The sequence below is a fragment of the Ochotona curzoniae genome, unplaced genomic scaffold, assembly GCF_017591425.1.
Source record: "Ochotona curzoniae isolate NIBS_2020 unplaced genomic scaffold, NIBS_Ocur_1.0 contig_21, whole genome shotgun sequence".
Taxonomy (NCBI): Eukaryota; Metazoa; Chordata; class Mammalia; order Lagomorpha; family Ochotonidae; genus Ochotona; species Ochotona curzoniae.
In genome coordinates, this window is record NW_024465322.1 from 2,327,311 (window position 1) to 2,348,896 (window position 21,586).

Consider the following 21,586-nt stretch of genomic DNA (forward strand, 5'->3'; position numbering starts at 1 on the left):
GACTTCCCCTTCAGTGGCACGTGCCACAGCGTCAGGGGGCAACTTGCCGAGCTGGTCAGCATTAAGCTACCCAGATGCTCCTCCTGGACTCTTTTTCAGCATGGGCCTTGAAATTGTGTCTGTCTGGGCTCGATGGTTGTAATATGATTTTGCAATGCTGTTTTGAGGGTAGTGTCTGATAAAAACATCTTTAAAAACTGATTTGAGGGGCCTGGTGCGGTAGCCTAGTGGCTAAAGCCCTTACCTTGCACACACTGGATTCCCACATGGATGCTGGTTCTAATCCTGGCACTGCTGCTCAGCTTCCCATCCAGCTCCCTGCTTGTGTCCTGGGAAAACAGGAGAGGATGGCCCAAAGTCTTGGGACCCTGCACCCGCGTGGGAGAGCCGGAAGAAGCTCCTGGCTCCTGGCTTTGGATCGACTCAGCTTCCGGCCATTGCAGTCACTTGGGGAGTGAATCGACAGATAAAAGATCTTCTTCTCTGTCTCTCCACCTCTTTGTAGATCTGTCTTTCCAGTAACAAATAAATAAATCTTCTGCGAGGTATCCTTACAAGGATTTTTCAGAAATGAATCCATCCTGTCGCCTTCAAAATTCTAACATGGGATGGGCAACTCAAAACACGTCCACACAGATCCAAGTGTTCAAATGTGATGAATTGATTGGATCCTCATCCAGATGATCAAACTCCCTAACCTCTCGGAGTAGATATGCAAGAATTCTCAGAAAGTTCCTGGCGCGTTAGCTGTACTGTCACTATTTGTATTCCAACTGAATATTCCAAGTTGAAACTCAATGCCGCTGTAGGAGGTTTATGTGAAAGAGAAAAAAAAAATGTGTCTCTTCAAGGTCAATCTTAAGAAGGAAATTCAGGTTGGGACATTTAAGGTCAAGTGGTCATCTATGCAAATATTCTACGAAGAATTTGGGAATGTAAATACAAATCAGTATTTTCATGTCAGATAAAAAGTCACACGATACCACATAGCGTTTACTGTAATCTCTAAAGCCCTTAATATCAAAGATGGAAGAATTAAAATCTGATCATCTTAGTTGTGAGATCAGCATGAAAGCTGGAAATGCCTTATGAATTCCTCCGAATTCTCCTACTGGAATCCTCATGAGTCAAATGCCAACTCAAGTGACATTGCCTTGTAGTGGTCCCCATCTGATGGGATTAGAGATATGGCTGGATCCAGACAAGAGGAGATTCTGTAAGGGGAGCTGTCGTGAAGAAAACAAGCAGAGCCACACACAGAATGGATATGTCCGAGTTGCTGAGTCCATATTCTGAAAAACCGTAGATTTGCGTATGCATTCTAGAATACTATATTTACATATGCTTACGTATGCTAACTCAATCTCCAGAGTCCGTAAGAACTGGTGGCCCTTAACCAATGGGTCAAGAACGAATAGCGTAAGATGCTGTCACCTGTGCTTCTTCGCGTCTGCGTTTCCCTGTGTTGACGTCATCTCTGCCTCAGTTTCCCCCCCTAGTGATCTGCGTCATCCTGCCGCAGTGGGAAGCCGCTCTCCGCTTACAGGCTGGTCATGCAGAGGACTTCACTCACACAGCAGGACCGTTCCCGGATGACAGAACATGGCACACAGGTGCGGAGGGAGTGTGGTACTCTAAACGTTGATCCTCAGCGTCCTGTGGAATTCGGAGATTGTGGCGGGCCTCACCTCGGCACCTTGGTGTCGACCCTTCGTGTTTTTGCTGTGACTTCTTTCTAGCAGGATGCTCATGACTCAATCACAACACCTTGAGGTATCAATCCAGCGATTAAACCCAGAAAGGAAGCCAGGCTGAGATAAGACCAGGGAGTTTTCATCTCTCTGTACCAACGCTGTCCGTGGTTTAGAACTCCATGACGAAGTAAAAAGAGCAGAATCTGATCTCCTCCTGGAGGCTCTCTGAGGATGCAGCTAGCATCTTTCCTGCCAATTTGAGTTCAGTAGCTTTCAACCTTCCTTCTCCCCACTCCCAACTGCCTGAGGAATAAGGCTCTGTAACGTAACAGTGCTCAGGACCAATTCTCTACGCTTTCAAATCCCCTGTTTACACGTGACTTAGATAGCTTCTCGCACTTTTGGCTAAGGTCAAGTGTATATGCGATTTAGTTATTGAATATCCTGTGTTCAGTGCAAAATCTCGCCGGTAACTGAGTCTACACTCACAGCCCTCCTGGAAACTGAAGTTCAAGAAATTCACCAGCCAGCCAATCACTGACAGATTTTAAACATTTCTATCTTTGTCAGAAATATTGTTGCGTGTGAGTGAAAGTCCTATCCTTCTCCAGCTCTTTGTTTACTAAAAAGGGGGAAGTGCGCGCTTGATTCTGTTGGCTGTCAAATCCATATGACGCAGCTTATACGCAGGCGTGCGGTAGCTACCCTCTCCTTCCCTAAGCCTGAGGGAGACAAGATGCAGTAATACATACAGGCTATCCTTCAGAGCTGTTTAAGGGGAACGCAGGCCAGACTGGCCTTAATTGTCATGTCTAATCCTATTAGCGTATGAACAGCGGAAGGCTCTGTTTTGGAGCGATCAATCCGTATGACTTATTAGTTGCTCTCGGTAAATGTTTACTCGGAAGATCAGTCGACATGCCAGACACTGACCGAGTTCGGTCATGGATCTTATACTTGTTTAAGGAATCGGATCACAGAGCCCTCGAATGGATTAAAATCAGCCCTGCAATCTGAACATCACCACTAAATCTGGGGTAGAAGGCATATCTTTTTTTAAAGATTTACTTATTTATTGGAAAGTCAGATATACAGAGAGGAGGAGAGACAGAGAGGAAGATCTTCCATCCAATGGTTCACTCCCCAAGTGAGCGCAACGGTTGACTGCTTTCCCAGGCCACAAGCTGGGAGCTGGATGGGAAGTGGAGCTGCCGGGATTAGAACCAGCGCCCATATGGGATCCCGGGGCGTGCAAGGTGAGGACTTCAGCCGCTAGGGCACGTCACCGGGCACAGAAGGCATATCTTTTTAATGTGTTTTATCCACATAGGTTTTGTTTAATGAAAGCAGTCTGGAACAAGGTGTTGTTTTCTAAAAAAAACAAACCTCTTACAGTCTAAATTATCTGGCATCATGGTCATCCCTGCTAATTTGTTCCATTTTATTTCCAACGTATCAAACTGTTTAAAGATTGCACTTTAGCATTATCAAATGCATGTTTTTTTTTTTTTTAATAACAAACTCCATTAAAGGAAGCTTTAGGAGGTACTTGATACTTAGGACTGTGAATTTTGAATCATTAGAACAAGTAATTGGGGATTTGTTTGGCCTGGCAGTGAAGTCACTGGTTGGCATGTTCACATCTCATGTTGCAATGTCTCGGGTCTGGGACTGGATCCTGCCTGTCCTTTGGATTGCACCTCCCTCTTATTGAGCACCTGCTGGTTCAAGCCAACTTGCCACTTTTAGCTCGACCCTGATTCAGTCGCTGGAGCCCAAGGCATTTTGGGACATAAATAAGATGGGACCTGTCTGTGTCTCCATAAAAACCGAAACTATTTCATTCAAAATATTTTTATATTTTTATAAATATTTTTATAAATATTTTTATTTTATATTTTTATAAATATATTTTATATTTTTTATTTTATAAAAATATTTCATACGTGAATGTTCTTGACTCTTTCAAGTTTGATGTTGAATGGTTTCTGAAGGAATACTTGAAATACCCTTCTGTTAGCTAATTAATATCTCAATTGGTATCCATGATTAGTTAATATGTTATTTAGTGGCTACCAGTATATGCTACAATGTCTTTATCCAGTAAGGACTATAATAAAGATTACAATATATACATATATAATATAGACACATATACATGAATAAATACATGTATTAGATACACTATAATAGGCTTGTTTTGTCAAGGAAACTGATTGTCATACTTCAGGTGCCATGTGGCTACAGTTTTCTCATAAAGTCATGAGGTTTCCACATCCTGTTGAGAAGGTGTTCAGCCAGCTGTCTTCTGTTGGCTAGGATTCTCTTTGCAAAACTCCTATCTAACAATTATGGTTCTTCAATGGTTCATTAGCAATGGCTGTGCAGAAAAAGTCCTGGAAAGGGATGCATCGACCGCATTTCTCTGTTACCTTCAGAATGCAGCTGAAAAATTATTTATTCATCATATCAATTTCCCCCACATAAAATACACCGCAAAATACACATTTAATGCCAGTGATAACCTTGCTTACCATTATAAAATGATGAGTTCAGAAACGGAACTTTTTCTTACGTCTTCCTCTTTGTGTCAAGGCTCCAGGAAGATTGAAATTAAATTCTGGTGCTGTACACTGGTCCTTTCAGTTCCGTGTTTTATTGCTCCATCCTTTTTCTTCTCCTGTTTAGCCAACCTATTTTAACCTGTTCATACATCTTTGGCTGTGAGCCATCTTAAATCCTTTCAAGAAAGGGATGGTTTGAACAATCTACGTGAGATTGTGTCTTTTAATAATTTTCTTTTTAAAATATTTATTTATTTTTATTGCATAGTCAGATGTATAGAGAGGAGGAGAGACAGGAAGATCTTCTGTCTGATGATTCACCCCATTCTTTGCATGCCATACAAGCAAGTATTGCTTTGTCATGAAAAGGTATAATTTTCACTATCTACAGTGTAATGTTTAGAAACATGTTTTCTCCTAATGTACACAACACTAGTATATATTTTGTGAGTTACCCAAGTGCTGCAACGTTGGTTTTCACCAGCCTGTAGTTATAATACTTAGTTCCCAGGAATTTTCCTGGCAGTTCTGTTACACTGCCACCTAGTGATAGCTCAATGGAACTGACGCCACATGTTTTTGTCCAGGTTGAAGCGTTTGCATGAAGATTTAAGAATGGTGAATACCTCTTTAAAATTCTCACACACACACACACACACACACACACACACACGCATGTTTCTGGCATTAGAGCATTTAAAAATAAAGTGCCGCTACCAAAAGGAAAATCAGCTCAAAGCCTGATGACACGATTGACGGATAATTGCATATTGCAAACATTTTAAAAGTGAGACTGCGTTCATAGCTCTGTGATAAAATGCTGACATGCTAGGAAAAAAAACAGTATTTGCATTTATCCGTAATTTTGACCACACCCCTCTCATGAGTCCATCCTGGGAGATACTTTGTATAGATTTTATTACTTTGTCTAAATGTGCAATCCACTTGCAATTATCTCTCGAAGTTGCATAAGTGTCTGATGTGTTGTTGAGTTGATTTCATGGTCTCAGCCAGAAGAGGTCCATGTTAAGTCCCATGACGTTGCCTCTAATGTGCAAGCAGAATTATAGCACCTGTTCCTCTGAGACTCATTCTTCTACTATAACCACTTTGCGACATCCGCAGGGCATCAGCCGTGCTAAGAAACTCCTGCCCTCCGGTGAATTCGTAGTGGCGGTTTAATTTCATATGTAGTAGTTAGGATGGAATGAGGCTAAGAGTGGAGCAGGCTTAGTAAGAAGTCTGTGGCGTATGGGGTAGGAGTGTCGGGATGCTGACGGGTCCGGATGCTGACGGGTCCGTGTCGAGATCATGTGTAGGATGGTGAGCCGTGCTTCCGAGGCACAGACGGCTGTGAGAGCTCGTGGACCTGGATGCTAAGAATCAGTGCGCCAGATACCGAAAGTGACAAATGTGCTGTGTGTGATCTGCCAGCCGTTTGGGAACTTGCTTGCAGTTTCGTTTGGCTCCAACAGCTACGGCTTTGCAACGTGCTAAAGGGCTCTGTCGCAGAGAGAAGTGCGAGTCGAGCAGCTCACGTGGCGTGAGAACTGTTGACAACTTAAGGGAAACACCAAAGGAGCGTGTCAAAACCTTTCCCTCCATGCTGCTTTTCATGCCCGACTAAAGCCCAAAGTGGAGCCAGCGTTTTAACGTAGCTAACGCTGCTGTCAGCTTTCTGCCTTGTTTTTATGGGTGAACATGTTCCTCCGAGGAGCCTCGAACCCTCAACTTCCCAAGGTGTCTGGGAGATCTAAAATCAAGTCTGTGGTCTTCACAGTGGGCATTATCCACCCTTGGTTTTAGTAAAACAGTAATCAGTAATGTTTACTGTCACATTCGAGTTCTAGGTTTGGATCCTAGGGGAATACTGAAGGATATTTGCAGAAATCCTGGTGTAAAGGGATTATTTATTGTGGCAGACGCAGGCTAAAATTTAGCCTTTTTCTTCCCCCAACAAACTCAAGATGTGCAGTAGCTAGCTACACCTATGGAAACTCTGTAGAATGTGTTGTGACATAGTAATAGATAGCTAATCATCAAAATATATAATTATCTGGAAATGTTTATATGCCAAGTACTATTCTGCTTTATATAGGCTATCTCACCCGTTCCTCTCGCACCCTGAATGGGAAATCTTATTATCATCCCCCCCATTTTTTTTTTGGATGAAAAAGGTGATGCGTCCTGAAGCCAGGAGCTTTAGCAAAGATGGCACAACCTCTTGTCCATTTGGCTCTGATGTTTGTGCTTTCGGCGAAAGACCAAACTGCTTGTTTGCATGAACATAGCAAGTTGGCACACAGTGTATGCGGCATAATACTGCCTTTGCATATATCAGCATGCAGATGCAATTTTAAGTATGGGTGAGCTAAAACTCTAAAATGTGAATGGTTCTTATCTCTCGGAGGTGGGAATAAAAGTGATGCTTGCTGTAATCCTTGTAGTTGTTGCAGTTTTCAAAAACACTCGACACACCGTATTTCTGCGAGACGAAAGGCAATGAAAAACCTGTGGCTTATTTTCTGCTTGCACTGACATCTTAGCCTGTGATTAAGACTAGTAACAAGTTAGTCATAGAGGTGAATTTTTTGATAATGTGTCAGTTACTTTGTATGGTATCCGGGAAGTATATATTTCCTTTTCTATGTACCCTATGCCGGCTAAAATAATTGAGGTTGAAACCACTACTTCTTCTGCGCTCCTTTGCTGTGGTGTCTCGGCGCTCACAGCACTCAAGCAAAGATCTCAACAGCAATTTCTTCTGTGGGGCCAGAGCTGCACAGCTACTCAAAGGGGAAGCTGATCTTCACATTCAAATGGATCCAGACCAAAACCTGGCACCCCAATTCTTCAGCGTCTCCAAAATTAACTCTCAGCGTTAATTGGCTTCATTCCCCATTGCCTCGTGCTGCCAAATGTGTGAGGCTGTTAGGAGCAGAACCTCCAGGGTGAAGTGTATTTGAGCAACATTGCTTTCTGTGCCCTTTGAAAACGTTCAACGCCTGCAAATAGAGTGATTTTGATAGAGGTGTCTAGAATCCCTGGAGAAGAAAAACTCAGTGTGTTAGCATAGAACGGCTTAACTGTCCTAAACCAGTGCTTCCCCAACTTTGAAGATGTTCACAGTACTGCGAGGGTATTGTCGCGTCAGTGGGTCAGCGGATTTGTTGTCTCTGTGGGTCAGCAGTGGGACCTGAGGGGCTGTAGTTTGGTGCACTTCCAGATACGGCTGCAGCTGCACCTGCTGGGATGGGTTCCACAGACTGCCGAGTGCTCTGCCGTTTCCTGGTTGTACTTCTAGGAATGAATCCTGTAAATCCTGGCTAAGGACATGCATTCAAGGGGCCCTACGTCCAACCTTCCTGAGGAACCTCGAGCTCGTTGTCCGTGGCCTTCAGGGGTTGTTGGATTAAAGGAATGGTATAACTAAAAAGCTGATGGAGGGTGGAGGAACCATCAGGAGAGGGTCCCTGCACTGATCTGCATTATTGCTGATGTCCTAGGACGGAAGGTTGTGTGTGTGTGTGTGTGTGTGTGTGTATGTGTTTTGGTCCTCAGACTTGCAGATAAAACAAATAATCAATTAAGGAAAATAAGCAAGCGTGTAAGCCTTTAGAAACAGCCACAATCACATGCTACAACTTGGAAAAAAGCGAGTAATAAATTTCCTTATTTCAACCAGCTAGTTAAAGGTTATGGTCTTAATTTATATCGCCAATGGATTCTCCCCCGCATCTTCCCTTCTCCCCTGCTTGCGTTTCGCATAGCGAGAGCTGAATGTAGGTGATGCAGAGAGGAAAGACCTTGGGGTGTGATTTACTTGAGCTAAGCAGCTGGATCTGCCACGGGACCTCTGATGACGTCAGGCCCATCAGATGACGTCAGACCCTTCGTCAGGTCTCTGAGCCTGGGCCTCCTGTTCCATTAAACGTCGTAACTGTCCAACTCACTGAGGATTGGCTGTGAGCCTTAAGGGAGCCAGTGAAAGTAACTCCAGGCACCTGCTAATTTACATGTTTTGTCTCGCTTTCCTTTTAATCCTCACGCAGAACGCTGCCTCCCTTTGCTTCTTCTGGAAGCCTCAGAGCTCCTGTCTCATCCGACTCAAGCCAGCTGTTCCCAACACGTGCTCCAGATCATTTGCATAGTTTTTTTTTTTGTGTGTGTGTGTGTGTAATTGCACCGGGTCCCGGAAGGTCAGGAGATCCTGTCTTGTTTATGAATTCCCGCTGCCTGGCGGAGCAGGTGTTTGTTGATTGCACGCATGAACGCAGCTCCCTCCCGTGGTTCTCCGTGTAACTGCTGTGGTAGCACAGCCTCAGTTAGGAACGCAAGGAATCCTCCCACGAGGATGTAGCGTTTTTGAGCATCATTGTTCACTCTTTCATTGTGCTGTTATTTTTTTTTTCCCCTATCTCAGAAAAGCCTTCTGCAGGAGCCCATTTGTGAGTGGACCCCTTTATGGTCAGTAGAATTCAGTAATATCAAGGGTTAAGATTTAGTGTGCTACTTGTCTGAAAATAAGAAAAAGAGCAGGTACTGCTTTTGATAGCAAACACTTTTCTCCGGTAGCCCTGTGGCGGCATTGTTAGAAACTTGTTGCCTAAAGCAATACACTGGCAGATTCTGTCAAGGTGTTTGAAGACAGTTTAAAATCAGAGGTAAACATCACACTGTGAACTGAGTATCTTTTTTTCCCAGCACACCAGGGTCTTCATAGAAATAATCCTATGGGCCTGGTGCAGTAGCCTAGTAGCTAAAGTCCTCCTCGCCTTACACGCGCTGGGATCCCATATGGACGCCTGTTTTTTATCCCGGCAGCCCCACTTCCCATCCAGCTCTACCCACCAGGTCTGGAAAAGCAGTCGAGGATGGCCCAAAGCCTTGGGACCCTCCACCTGCATGGGAGACCCAGAAGAGGCTCCGGGCTCCTGGCTTTGGTTCAGCTCAGCTCTGGCCATTGCAACCACTTGGGAAGTGAATCAGCAGACGGAAGATCTTCCTCTGTGTCTCTCCTTCTCTTTGTAAGTCTGACCTTCCAATAAAAATAAATAAATCTTTTTAAAAGGTGGAGCTATTAATAAAAAAAGATGGCCCATGTATTTGGGTCCCTGCCACCCACATTAGTGATAGTGTTAGTCCTTAAATGGGGTGGAATAACAATGGAGAATGGAACAATGACTGTTGCATTGCCTGTAAAAGTGGCAGCATACCAGGCTGCAGCTTACTTGCCACGCTGCCATGTTGGCCCCCCGATGACATATTTTTAATCGTAATAAAGTACAACTTCATACATTTAACCAAAAGGAAGTGACTTTTTATTCGTCTGCTCTTGGTTTGCACATGTTGTTGGATTTAATTACCGGTACGTCTTACAGTGTGCTGGAAAAGCTTTATCATGGAGATGGTAAGGATTCCTGGCAGTATATTATTTCTTTCCCGTTTGCTGCTTTTCCGTTCCAATACCTGACTAGATGCTGTATGATGGTTTTAAATGTATTTGATCTGTAAGTACAGGCTTATACAAAGTCCAGTGACAGATAAATTTGTATGTACATAAAAAACTCCTAAGAGTGTTTAGGTTCTAAGAAAGGTTTTACTGTGGCTAACAAATGGGACTTTTTTTTTTTAAGCAAGGATGACTACGGCACATTTAACACAAGGTGCAAAGCTAGTGGATAATTCAAGCTATCACTTATTACCTGAAAGAATGCCATAGAATACAAGCGAGCACTACTCCAACTATTGATCAAGTCTTACATTAGAGCTACAGCCCAAGTGATGAAATGAAATCTTCTAATCCTTCTAAGAGGAGTGATGCTTCCATAATTACTTAATGCTTTCATTGCGTTTATCATCATTTTTGTATTAAGAAAAAAAGAAGTCATAGGTAGGAGGGTAAGAAGTTGGAAAAGGTCGGAGAATGGAACATTCAGTGAAATCAACCAACTCCGAAAGGACACATGTCACATGTTCTTTCTGGTATAAGACAGCACTCATGCAAAAAAACACCCCAAATAATTATATAGGTAAACATACATGTATATACATTGTCACAGATAAACTGTATAATGGAGACTAGCATACTGGGAAGAGAAGTTACGTGGAAGTATCTTCGCTCCTGATTAAAAGTAGAATTGCCAATGAAATTGTTACATATACCTTGGCAACAAGATATCAGATTTTCTGCATTGCCCGTATCTATAATGTCATGATACACTTAAACAGAAGAACGTTGACCTTGTAACTATTGCTGAGGGACTATGCTACTGTAATGAAATGGGGGGGGGGGTGAAATGGTGGGAAGGAGAGGAGTGGGAGGGAAGGAGGGGAGGAGGATGGGGGAATCTCTATACCTACAATAATGTATCATGGAAAATAATAATAATAATTTAGGAAATGTAGATACAAAGTCAGTGAGCTAGTGTTGCGCCCAGGGCCATGCTGGATTGTTTAGCATCCCACAGAGGATGCTACACAAAGGGGCCAAGGTCGTTTCTGACATCTGCATGCACATGTCCAATCAGGGGTTGCAGAGTGAATGCTGTATTTGGCTCTGAAGGGAAGGCTTGCCATGGAAAAGGCTGGCGGAGACTAAACCGCCTTGTTTTAACTTGCCAAAGCATGTTAAGTTTAGAGACAGTTGACTTCACTGCAGGTAACAGAAAAGACAACTACAAAAAAAAAAAATGACCTAAACAATGAAGACATTTGTTAACACTCAATACAAAATCTGGATTAGATGACCCATCGGTCGGAGGAGGATGCTTTGTACAACGGCTGAGATGCCCCTTGGATAGTCGTATCCGCCATCAGAGCCGGTCTTAAATCCTGATCATTTGTCCTTTCCTGTCTCCTGAAGCTGAAGCACATCTTGGGACATACCAGTGGAGGCGTTAGTGCTCAGGTCCTTGCCTTCCCCTGAGAGGCCCAGGTTAAGTTCCTAGCCCTTGGAATTGATCTGGCCCGTTCCTGGCTATTGCATGCATCTAGGAAGGGATGCAGATGATGATAAATAAATGCATGCATTCATGCAACTCCATGTGTATCTTTCTTTCAAATCAGTGACGAATTAAAAAAATTAGAATAACTGAAATTCTTTATTAATGTATCCTAGTTCCCCTCTAAGAGCAGTTTTGACAGCTGTGGTTTTAGTCGCTTCTCATCAATCCCGATGATAGTAAGTGAAAATTCCAGAAAGTTTCAAACCGCCTGCCACCGTGAATAACGGGATAAACCCTCGTGCAGGCCCACTCCATGCCTCCAGGACGTAAGCCGTTACCTGTATATTCACCATGTGTATGCTGCCCGTCCAGTACCGGTCTTGGTTTCAAGATCACCAGGCTTTTGTTCAAATAATGCCTATTTTACATATTAATGACACCACAAGAGACAACAGATCATAAAACAAAGGTCGCTGCGGAGATAGAAGGGAGAAAGCGTGATTTGTGTAGTGGTCAATAATATATGCATCTTTAGCCACTCACAGGAGGTGTTGTCCAGGTCCAGTCTGTCCAGGGTAGAGAGAACTGCCTTAGGACTTGATTGAATATAAACTTTGGCAGTGCCTAACCAAATTCCTCTCCAGCACGAACCGTTCATGAAGCCTACACTCAGGCACCAGCTAAAACAATGAATGCATCACGAGTGGAATGGACCAGCTGTGACTGATGCTGAGCCTAATACTCTCTCAAGAACAAAACCTATCAAAGGGCAATTAAAAAAAAAAAGAAACCTCAAAGTCTTACATTTCATTAAAAAATACACTTGATCTTAGCCAAAAGGCCGAGAAGCGATGTAACGGAGTCGGTCTTTCCAAAGCCACTGCGATCCTTGCACGTCCGCGTTGTGTTTCTTATGTTTCCCATCCGGAGGCTGTAGATGGCACAGTCCTCTAAATTGCCGAGTCTCACTTCGAAGCTTCCACCACCAGAGGGAGCTGGTGTTACAAGATTGTATGGTACCCAGCAAGTGCTCTAAATTCCTAGTCAAGGGAAGGTTGCCGAATGACGTGATGTCTTAAGCCCAGACATTATGGCATAAAATCTTCTGAGGAGCTAATTGTAATAAAAACAGATATAGCGGTTGCTACTCCAACCCGTGGGTTTTGATATTGTTTTTATTTCCATTTCTTCAAAATAGCTTCTTTTCTCCTATTAAATTCTTCACCGACTCATAGTTCACACAGTAGCATCATTTATGTTTTGTGTTTTGCTTTTCGTTTCTTCATCATCACATTGGTTATTCAGTGGCATCTTACTGAACTCCACGGTGCTGTAAATTTTTGTTTTGTCTAAGTCGATGTTGTTTCCTGGCGTCTCATTTGAGGGAATGCGTAGTAACGGCATAATACAGATTACCATATCCAGATGTGAAGATGCAATGCAATATGCATCTCCACTCCCAAATCAAAGATGGGCTCCCGCTGAAACTGTTGGACATATATCTAGACAGTGGGATGCTGGACTCTGCCATTGTCTGTACCGGCAACGTCAGGACACACTTAAATAACAGAATGATGGACTTAAGACTGCTTGCAAAGGACTGTATTATTGTAATAATATGGGGGAAATCAGTTGAGGGGAAGGAATACAGGGCTGGAGTAGAGGAAATCCCAGAGCCTATAGAATTGTACCATAAAATTAAAACTAAAATAGAAAAAAATGTATTGTGAAGAGTTACTTTTGACGATCCTTGTTTTTCATATAAAAACCCTAAATTCTTCTGGGGCTAAAGATTATGCACCAAAAAGGCTTACAGAGGAAATAATGAAAAGAAGTCATGAAAAAAAATTGAACCTTACAAGAATGATAAAATTATATATAGAGAGACCATTACAGAATAATTAATTTAAATAGGAAGCATTAATTTTTAAATAGTGTTTGGTCTTTAAAAGGACAACTGTGTCGGGCCTGGCGCAGTAGCCTGTTGGCTAAAATCTTCACTTTGCACACGCTGGGATCCCATGTGGGTGCCGGTTCTGATCCCTGCAGCCCCGCTTCCCATCCAGCTCCCTGCTTGTGTCCTGGGAAAGCAGTTGAGGACGGCCCAAATCCTTGGAACCCTGCATCCACCTGGGAGACCCAGAAGAAGCTCCTGGCTACTGGCTTCGGATCAGCGCAGCACTGGCCGTTGCGGCCACCTGGGGAGTGAACCAGTGGATGGAAGATCTTCCTCTCTGTCTCTCTCGCATCCAATAAAAATAGATCTTTAAAAAAAGAGAAAGAGAGAAGCCATTTAAAAAGATATAATCGCGTTTCATATTATAAACAACTACGCAGTATCTAAAATTTGACAAGCCTGTACTAACACAACAGTTCCCTAGATCTAATGAAAATGTCTATATTCGAAGCACATAAAATGTTCTAATTCTGAGCACCGATAAGGGCAAATTTGCTTAATCCAGCATACTTTTGAAAGATCTCTATGGGAAATGGCAGACTTCATCTGAAATGACTCAGGTCTTTCTTTATGTCTCTCCCCAAGCTTCCGTAGTGAGGACTCTCACGGTGTTTTAAAGCATCACACAGCTTTTGTTTTGGCTTGTTCATATGTGAAAGCATCAAGCCCCCTGCGAGGAGGATATGATAACTTCTCAGACAGCTGACCGTCTTGAAAGTTGCACATCACAGCAAGCTGTTTCCTTGTTTCTGCCAGTCTGCCTCCGTGTGTTTCCCGGTGTGATCTCAGAAGCACTCGAAACTTCATCAGGGGTTCAGAATGGAATTTCTTATGTCAATCGTAGGTTGATTGAAGTTGCTTCGTGACCATCAAGTGGTACTCACGCACACCCAAGTTAGACACCCGTATTCCAGAACACACATACTAAACTATTACCCATCCCTAGCTTTTGGCTGTCAGCCTTTTCTTGGTGAGCACTTATTGGTTTGTTTTTATTTGTAGACACATACTCACCTATGGGAAACATCATTTAGTGCTTCTTCTCTTGGAAATTTTTTGTGCCTCCAACCCTCCTTGTTTTTCATTATATTTTCTTGAATTATTTATCTGCTGGCACGAATAATTATGTTTACAGATGAGTCATTGCATTTGCTTCGCAATAATTTCCCCCTTCCTTTGCCTTCTTAAGTTCAATGCATCCCATATGGAAAACCATCTCAGTTAATTCCTTTTTCTGTGTTATTTCCCTTTAAAGGGTCTTTTTAAAGCCTGTTGAAATGAGAGTCCAGTAGAATCTTTCTGTCTTCTAGACTCTTTCATCCATAAACATCCATCCTATGAGCTGGTTTTCAAAGTTTGCTTCCAACCAGTGGACCTCATTTGTCCTGCTACAAACCCTGTTTGGCTCTCTTACTTTGCTTGATCTAGTTGCTCTCTAATCTTACCTTCACAAAGCCTAGGTAGAATCCATAATGCTCTCAGGAAGTCTTTGCCAAGCCAACTCTCCCAGGCGACTGCTTAAATGATTGTTTCTCTGTGTGTGTATCTTCCCAGCTTGGCTCTGGCTGCCAAATGAAGGTTTATCTATTTGAGCGTCTTAGTTATCATAGCCATGCCCCAGTTGCTCATCACTGATATGGATCAGTTTTGATGGTAATTAAAAAAATTCATGACCTCTTCCATCTTTTCTTATTATTCCAAATTATAGATGGGAATATACTTATTCAATGTGGGGGTTTTTTGGTTATGATATCATTAGCATTTATTTGATACTGTTGCTCTCGTCTGGCACTCTTCAGTAAAGCTTAAATCACTTCCTCCTAAGATCGTCTCATTAAAATTCATTGTTGAGACTAATTAAGTCCCAAACATGGTCAATTTTGTGTTATAGAAAATGCCAGTGCCACGTAATTGAAACGGAAGTGCTTGAATCAAGTGCACTCTTTGGCTTCAGTGACTGTTGATTTACTAAGGGAGCAGGTGCCGCAGGGGAGCACGGTAGTGTACCGGAATATTCTGTTTTCGATGTACAATTATGTCCTCTCCAAGGATCAGTAGCTTGGTTTGCATTGATTCATAGCAGCCCCCAAATTCCCTGTGCTCTTCTGCCCAGCGTTTCACCAAGCTCCTTTCGCTCAGTAATGGCAGTCTGATGACTGTTGGTGCCGTGGATAGATGTTAAGAAGGCACAGAATCTGTTCCCTCAGAAGGCAGTGGCTCAGTGGAGGAAATTAACCAGTCCAGACAGTAACACGTGAGCAAGACATTCAAAACACGATGTGGCTGGTTACCAAGAATCTACAAAATAAATGAGGGACAATTCTTGCCAGGAGACAACTGTGTGGATACTCCAGAGAAGCCGAAGAACTAGAAAATGATTCCAAGAGGAATTGGCAGTTGAGGACGGCATTTTCCCTTCAGTGTTAGTGGAAGTGCACCAAAACGAGCAGTGAAGAATTCAGCAAGAAGCATGAAGGGCTGGAGGTCTTTGTTGTTTCCCTGCGGGCTTGGTTCAGCTCCTGTCTGAGAACCTGCTCTCTTATTTTTATTGACTTAAAATATATATTGACTTAAAATATATATTATTTTTTGTCTCAATGCTTAATTTGCACCTACAATTTTTCTGTATTTGTGGGGCAGGATGCAGTGTGCCTCATATCTGTATGCATCATGTAACTGAAATTAAAATGAACTATTTCCTCAAACACTTGTCATTTCATAAGTTTTGTTCTAAGAAAGCCAGAGAATCAGCCAGGAAGCCTGTCTTGGATTTCGTCTTCCATGGAGTCAGTCTGGATCAGAACCTAGTGAAAAACAGTTCGGTATTAGACCGTGAATCACCCAGCCATGTTAAGTCGAACTCTTCCTTTCATCACTGTAACACATAGCTGTTTACATGCACGTTCCTACATTTTATTATTTATTTATTTATTTAAAAGCCAGAGTTGCAGAGAAAGGGAGAGACAGAGAAAGAACTTCTTTCTGCTGGTTCACTCCTTCCTGCACAGCCAGAGCTGGGGCCCAGCTGAAGCCGCAGGATGCATTGGTTGAAGGGGCTCAAACACTTTGGTCCTCCGATGTTGCATTTCCCAGGCCATTAGCAGGGAACCAGATTGGAAGTGCAGCACCCTGGACTTGAACTGCTACCCTGTGCAATGTCACTGTGGTAGGCGGTCGCTTTAATCCTCCTCCATGACGCTGTCTCCTCTTTACACAGTTGAGGTGTTTAACAGATTCATTTGAATACGTACATCACCAACGCTGTCCAGTTTTCCTTTATTATTTTTCTCCTGTGCGTTAATGGATTGCAGGTCAACGAGATGGAAGTAGGGAGAGTGAGCTAAAGTTTATTAAAGGGCATTCCAAGAGAGCCACGGAGCTGCAGGATCCTTTTCTTCCTGGTTTGGCATTTTATCCCCCACGATGCATTTGTGATGCATTATGTGGGGGTTGGGAGTGGGCAAAACCACAAGGCAAATTACAGTGCTCTTACAATGAAACGGGGCCATTCCAACGGCAAACTGTATATCACTGTGAATGTGCCATTAGCTACTAGATTTTTGTGGTTTGGCTCAGTTCCCATTTCATTAGAATGCTTTAACCGCAAGGGAAACCGCAAACTGGGTGGCCTTGGCTGAGCTCTGGTCCCTCCTCTCCAGGAAGCTTTTGTGGCCCCTGCCTTAAGGTGCTCAAAGCTCAATTTCTGCATGACAGATAAACACAGGAAAGAATCTGAAAGTACTCTAGTGTCTTCCTAGTTTCATTGCGTGCCAACAGTTCTTGGTGACGTATATTATCCCTACATTAAATAAGGGACCCCTGCTTGTAACTATGCCAGCTTGCTTTTAGCTGCCCTGTGAAATTGTGTGTGTGTGTATACCTGTGCCGATTCTTCTTGGAAAACCAAGTGTTTAAATTGCTTACTGTGAGAGAGGGATGGTATTCCATGTTAAGATGAACATTCCCCATTTTTTTCATGTAACATAAATTCAGAAAGAAAATATGCTTTATATACCCTATGGAATACTACTCGGCCATAAAAATGATTGAAATCTTAAAAAAAAAAAGTACTGAAATCTTTTGTCTTTTGCAGCAAAGTGGATTTAAGTAGAAACCATGGTCAGTAGCATAAGCCAATCCCCACCAGACAATTATCATGTTTTCCTTGATAGGTAATGGTTCATGTAATATATAGACAATATACGGGAACGAAGCGGACATCTTCTGATGTCCTTTTTAAATATTTCTGTGCAGCTCTGATTCTGCTACATTTTACTGAATGTACATGCTGAAAATTAGGGGTGAAATCAGCTTGTGATTATAGATTGGACTAAAATCATGTCTTTACAAAAATTAAAAGAAGACAGAGTGGCACTGACAAGGAGGGAAGTGGTGGGAGTTATGCATGGTAATCTTTTTAGAATTGTACTTAGAAAAATGAATGACATCTTTTGCCTTTTTGGTATAACTAGAAAAAAAGAATCCACTGCTTTACCACAGGTCTCCGCTCCTAAGTAATATAGTTTGGGAAATCTGTAAGTCAAGACCTCCCACATGGAGAAACTATGACATAATTTCCATTGAGGCTTACACATTTTGTCGAGCATTCATCATCATTATATTATCGTTGATAGAATTGTTTTTGTCTTGCTTCAATGGCGAGATCAATGCTTCTAAGTAGATAACTCCGGTTACGAGGTCTTATGCAGCAAGACCTAGGAATCCAGCTGGTGTCTGTATCCTAAGCTTACGCTTTTAAACATCGCACACTGACACCAACTGACAGCATCACCTGCTAGTCGGCTCACAAGTTCTCTGGCCACACCGAACTGAATGCGAGATGCCAGGCAGCACCTGTGATGTGTCTTAACAAGGCCTTCCAACACGGTTGTCAGGTTAAATAGAGGATGCTAAGTTAAATTTGATTGCTAGACCAATGTCCTTTTAAATAAATGTATGTCTCAAATATTTTTATTTATGGGCCGGGCACAGTAGTCTAGTGGCTGAATTCCTCACCTCGCACACATTGGGATCCCGTTTGGATGTCTGTTTGTGTCCCAGAAGCTTTGCTTCCCATCCAGCTTCCTGCTTGTGGCCCGGGAAAGCAGTAGAGGATGGCCCAGAGCCTTGGGACCCTGCACCCGTGTGTGAGACCTGGAAGTGGCTCCTGGCTCCTGGCTCCTGGCTTCAGCTCAGCTCAACTCTGGCACAGTGGCCACTTGGGGAGTGAATCAGCAGATAGAAGTTCTTCTTCTCTGTCTCTCCTCCTCTCTGTATATCTGACTTTCCACTAAAAAATAATCAAATCTTTAAAAAAAGTTGTTTACATTACATTCAAATCTGGGTATATCCTTTTATTATTATTATTATTTTAGGCTGAATCTGGCAGCCCTTTTCCCATGGGGGTCTCACCTGCCCTCGGGGTGAGAGCCTTATGACTTTTGTTGAACTTTGTTGAACTTACATTTACTTATCTGTTCCATAAGCCTAAGATGGGAGAGTTTTGTTTTGTTCTGTTTTAGATAAACTTTTTTTTTCCTGGTATCAGCTTTAACATCTGACAGTTGTAACAATGAAAAAGCAAAGACAGAACGCATTCTCTAAGAGAATCACGTTTGCCAATGCGCCTGGAACATGGCATAGAACACTGGGGCATGTTTGATTACAGAGCGGCAAAGAGAATGGAAATCTGGGGGCAGGACGTTAAAGTGGATCTTTTTTCCTCCTTAATGTGGTGGGGAAAAGTCCACCATATATATTGCACTTATTCCAAAAGGAGAAACATTTTTAAGAGCAACTTTGACAAGCTAGTTGCTACAGTTTAAGTTAATAAATGAAAATCCACTTTAACTTGATTCTTGTTTTACTGCCACTTCATTTTTAATGCTTATTGAAATAAATTTCACAAGACCTCCCACGGGCAACATAAATATTACACATCTTTGTATTTCTTCTATTTTTTTTTTTTAAGAAGGAAAGACAAACTTGTCTCTGGGTTAAGAACATTATCCGAATTCGGGCAACCTCATGATGAAATGATGAAGCCAGCTTCAAAGTCTGAGTTAAAGATTGAATGATAGTTTTCTGTGACTAATTGCTGAGAGAAGTGTCTCCCGAGTAGGTATTTCAGGAATCAAAACCTTGTTTTACTATGTCATCTGTGGGCCAGTTTTAGAAACGAAATAGCAACAGACAGGCACATCTCTGTATAGGACTGTTACCTTGGCATGGCTGTAATCTCTCCTTGGCAATGAGAAGCCTGAACTGATTCCAGGCAATCAAGAAAACAAACATCTTTGCTGAATTGTCTAGCCAGAGCTAGGTACCACAGGAAAAGCTACTTTACCTGACATGTTGTTAAGCATAAAAAAAAAAAAATCACGGAAGTTTGGGGGGGGGTGTGGGGGAAATTAATGAATGAAAACTATCCTATGGTTTGTAAGATAGAAACAAAACTTGGTAAGAGTTTTTGCTACTTAGTATCCATGTGGAGCGGTCAGGAGACTCCCATGCATGGATCCGTTCTGGGGTCTGTTGTCTTTAGTCTTATCTTCGGAGAAAGTATTTGGCAGAGGGACAAAAGTCTGAATTACCTCTGAGTTAGCCATAGCATTCATCTCAATTAAAATTAATTTTTTTTAGTGATGTGTCATGTGTTTTAGAATAGTATACATCTTTCTTATGGTTTATAGAAATTCTAAACATAATTCGTGGGCGTGGAGTGTATTGTAATTTAACATTAAAATGAGCTCTCAGAAGGGATAACAATTTGTTATTGTTAAAGGGTATTCAGTAGAGTACCTTGTCGCTGCTTGCAAAACAATATTTTCATTAATAAAATCCAGGTCACTGATCCTAAGTGGATACAAGTTTGGTGAACTGATTCGGGTTTAAAGCAGAAAATCTTTACTGTGGCGTTAAATCAATCCATAGTTTCAGAATTCATTATGCTAAACGTTCTGGTAATTAAAGAGCATTTAAATGAAACACATACAGATAAATTAAAACTGAATTTCATCAGTTGCAGCTTTTAATGGTGTCTTAATAGAGATATACATAAAATATATTCCGTTAAAAGATGTATGATTTAGTTGCCACGTAGATTTATTCAAGAATTACTACTGCCACCTGTTGGTGCAAGTGTAGAATTCTAAAAGGAATTTGATGAAAATTGTCGGACACGTCACTAGACTTAATGGATCCCATAAGTGACTGTATGAGAGCTTTCCTTGGAGAGGAAATACTTTTTAGTTTTACATATGTACATATGTTGCTATATATAACTCTATATAACTTAATACATACATTTATATTAAAATATATCAGGTGATTTATAAAATAACCTTGAAGTTATTTAAGTCTGTCATTCGTGGCAGTGAATTGTCAAAAGTATTTATTTATTTACTTATATTGGAAAGACAGATTTACAGACAAAAGGGGAGAGAGAGAGAGAAAGATCTTCTGCCTGCTGATTCACTCCCCAAGTGGCTGCCTTGGGCAGAGCTGAGCTGAGCCGAAACCAGGAGCCAGGAACTTCCTCTGGGTCTCCTGCACGGGTGCAGGGTCCCAAGGCTTTGGGCCATCCTTGACTACTTTCCCGGGCCACAAGCAGGGAGCTCGATGGGAAGCAAAGCTGCTGGAATTAGAACTGGCTGCCATATGGGATGCATATAAAGGTGCATCCACTAGGCTACCACACTGGGCCCATGGCAGTGAATTTTGCATCCACAGTTTAAAAACCCAATTTACTTAGCATTTTTGTGTATATTGCCATATGGCAATGCTAGGTATTTCCATTCAGTATGACTGTCCTCAACAAGTCCTGCAGAGTTCTAAAAAAAAGTTTAATTTATGAATTTTGTGGTAAGGGAATGATTAAAATTGATGAGTGCTGACCATCCGTCTCTCTTGTAGATACCCTAGATAATCCCAATATGCATCCGGGATGGATGGTCATTTTTTGAAACTAATGAAGTCTGGTTATCAACAACTAAAACAGGAAAATAGGGGTAGGAACAGGACAAGGCAACCTTATTTAAAATCACTCTTGACCATGCCTCAAAAAACGTTACTGAAAAATTACTCACAGCATAGTTCCCATCATACAAATGTTTATTTTTCTTTTATGATCTCTGGCGTAAAACATAGCCTCTATTTTACAAAGCTGTTTCAGTGACAAACATATTAAAATTGTTTTCAGAAAGTAATGTGAACTACACTGACACCAATTTTGTCTTTGGAATAATGCCACCAAAAGGCTTTATTGAGATAGAATGTGGGGCAGACTGGTTCCAGTTATTTCCTGTGTGTCACAGGTACCAGATTTACAGCTTTGGAGTCTAAAACCCATTACCCACCCAACGATTTGCCAATGGAGTTCTGTGTCGTTTCATTGGCCAAGCGTTAGACATAAAATGGTGATAG

At 42.0% G+C, this 21,586-nt stretch overlaps 1 protein-coding gene and 1 pseudogene across 1 annotated transcript in view; one reads left to right on the forward strand and one right to left on the reverse strand.

Moving 5' to 3' along the window:
• The window catches only part of MAGI2 (membrane associated guanylate kinase, WW and PDZ domain containing 2), a 783,782-nt gene that overhangs the window by 62,160 nt on the left and 700,036 nt on the right, over positions 1-21,586 (forward strand). The gene's annotated exons all lie outside the window — the stretch shown is intronic.
• Positions 11,893-12,058, reverse strand: LOC121150487 (annotated as a pseudogene).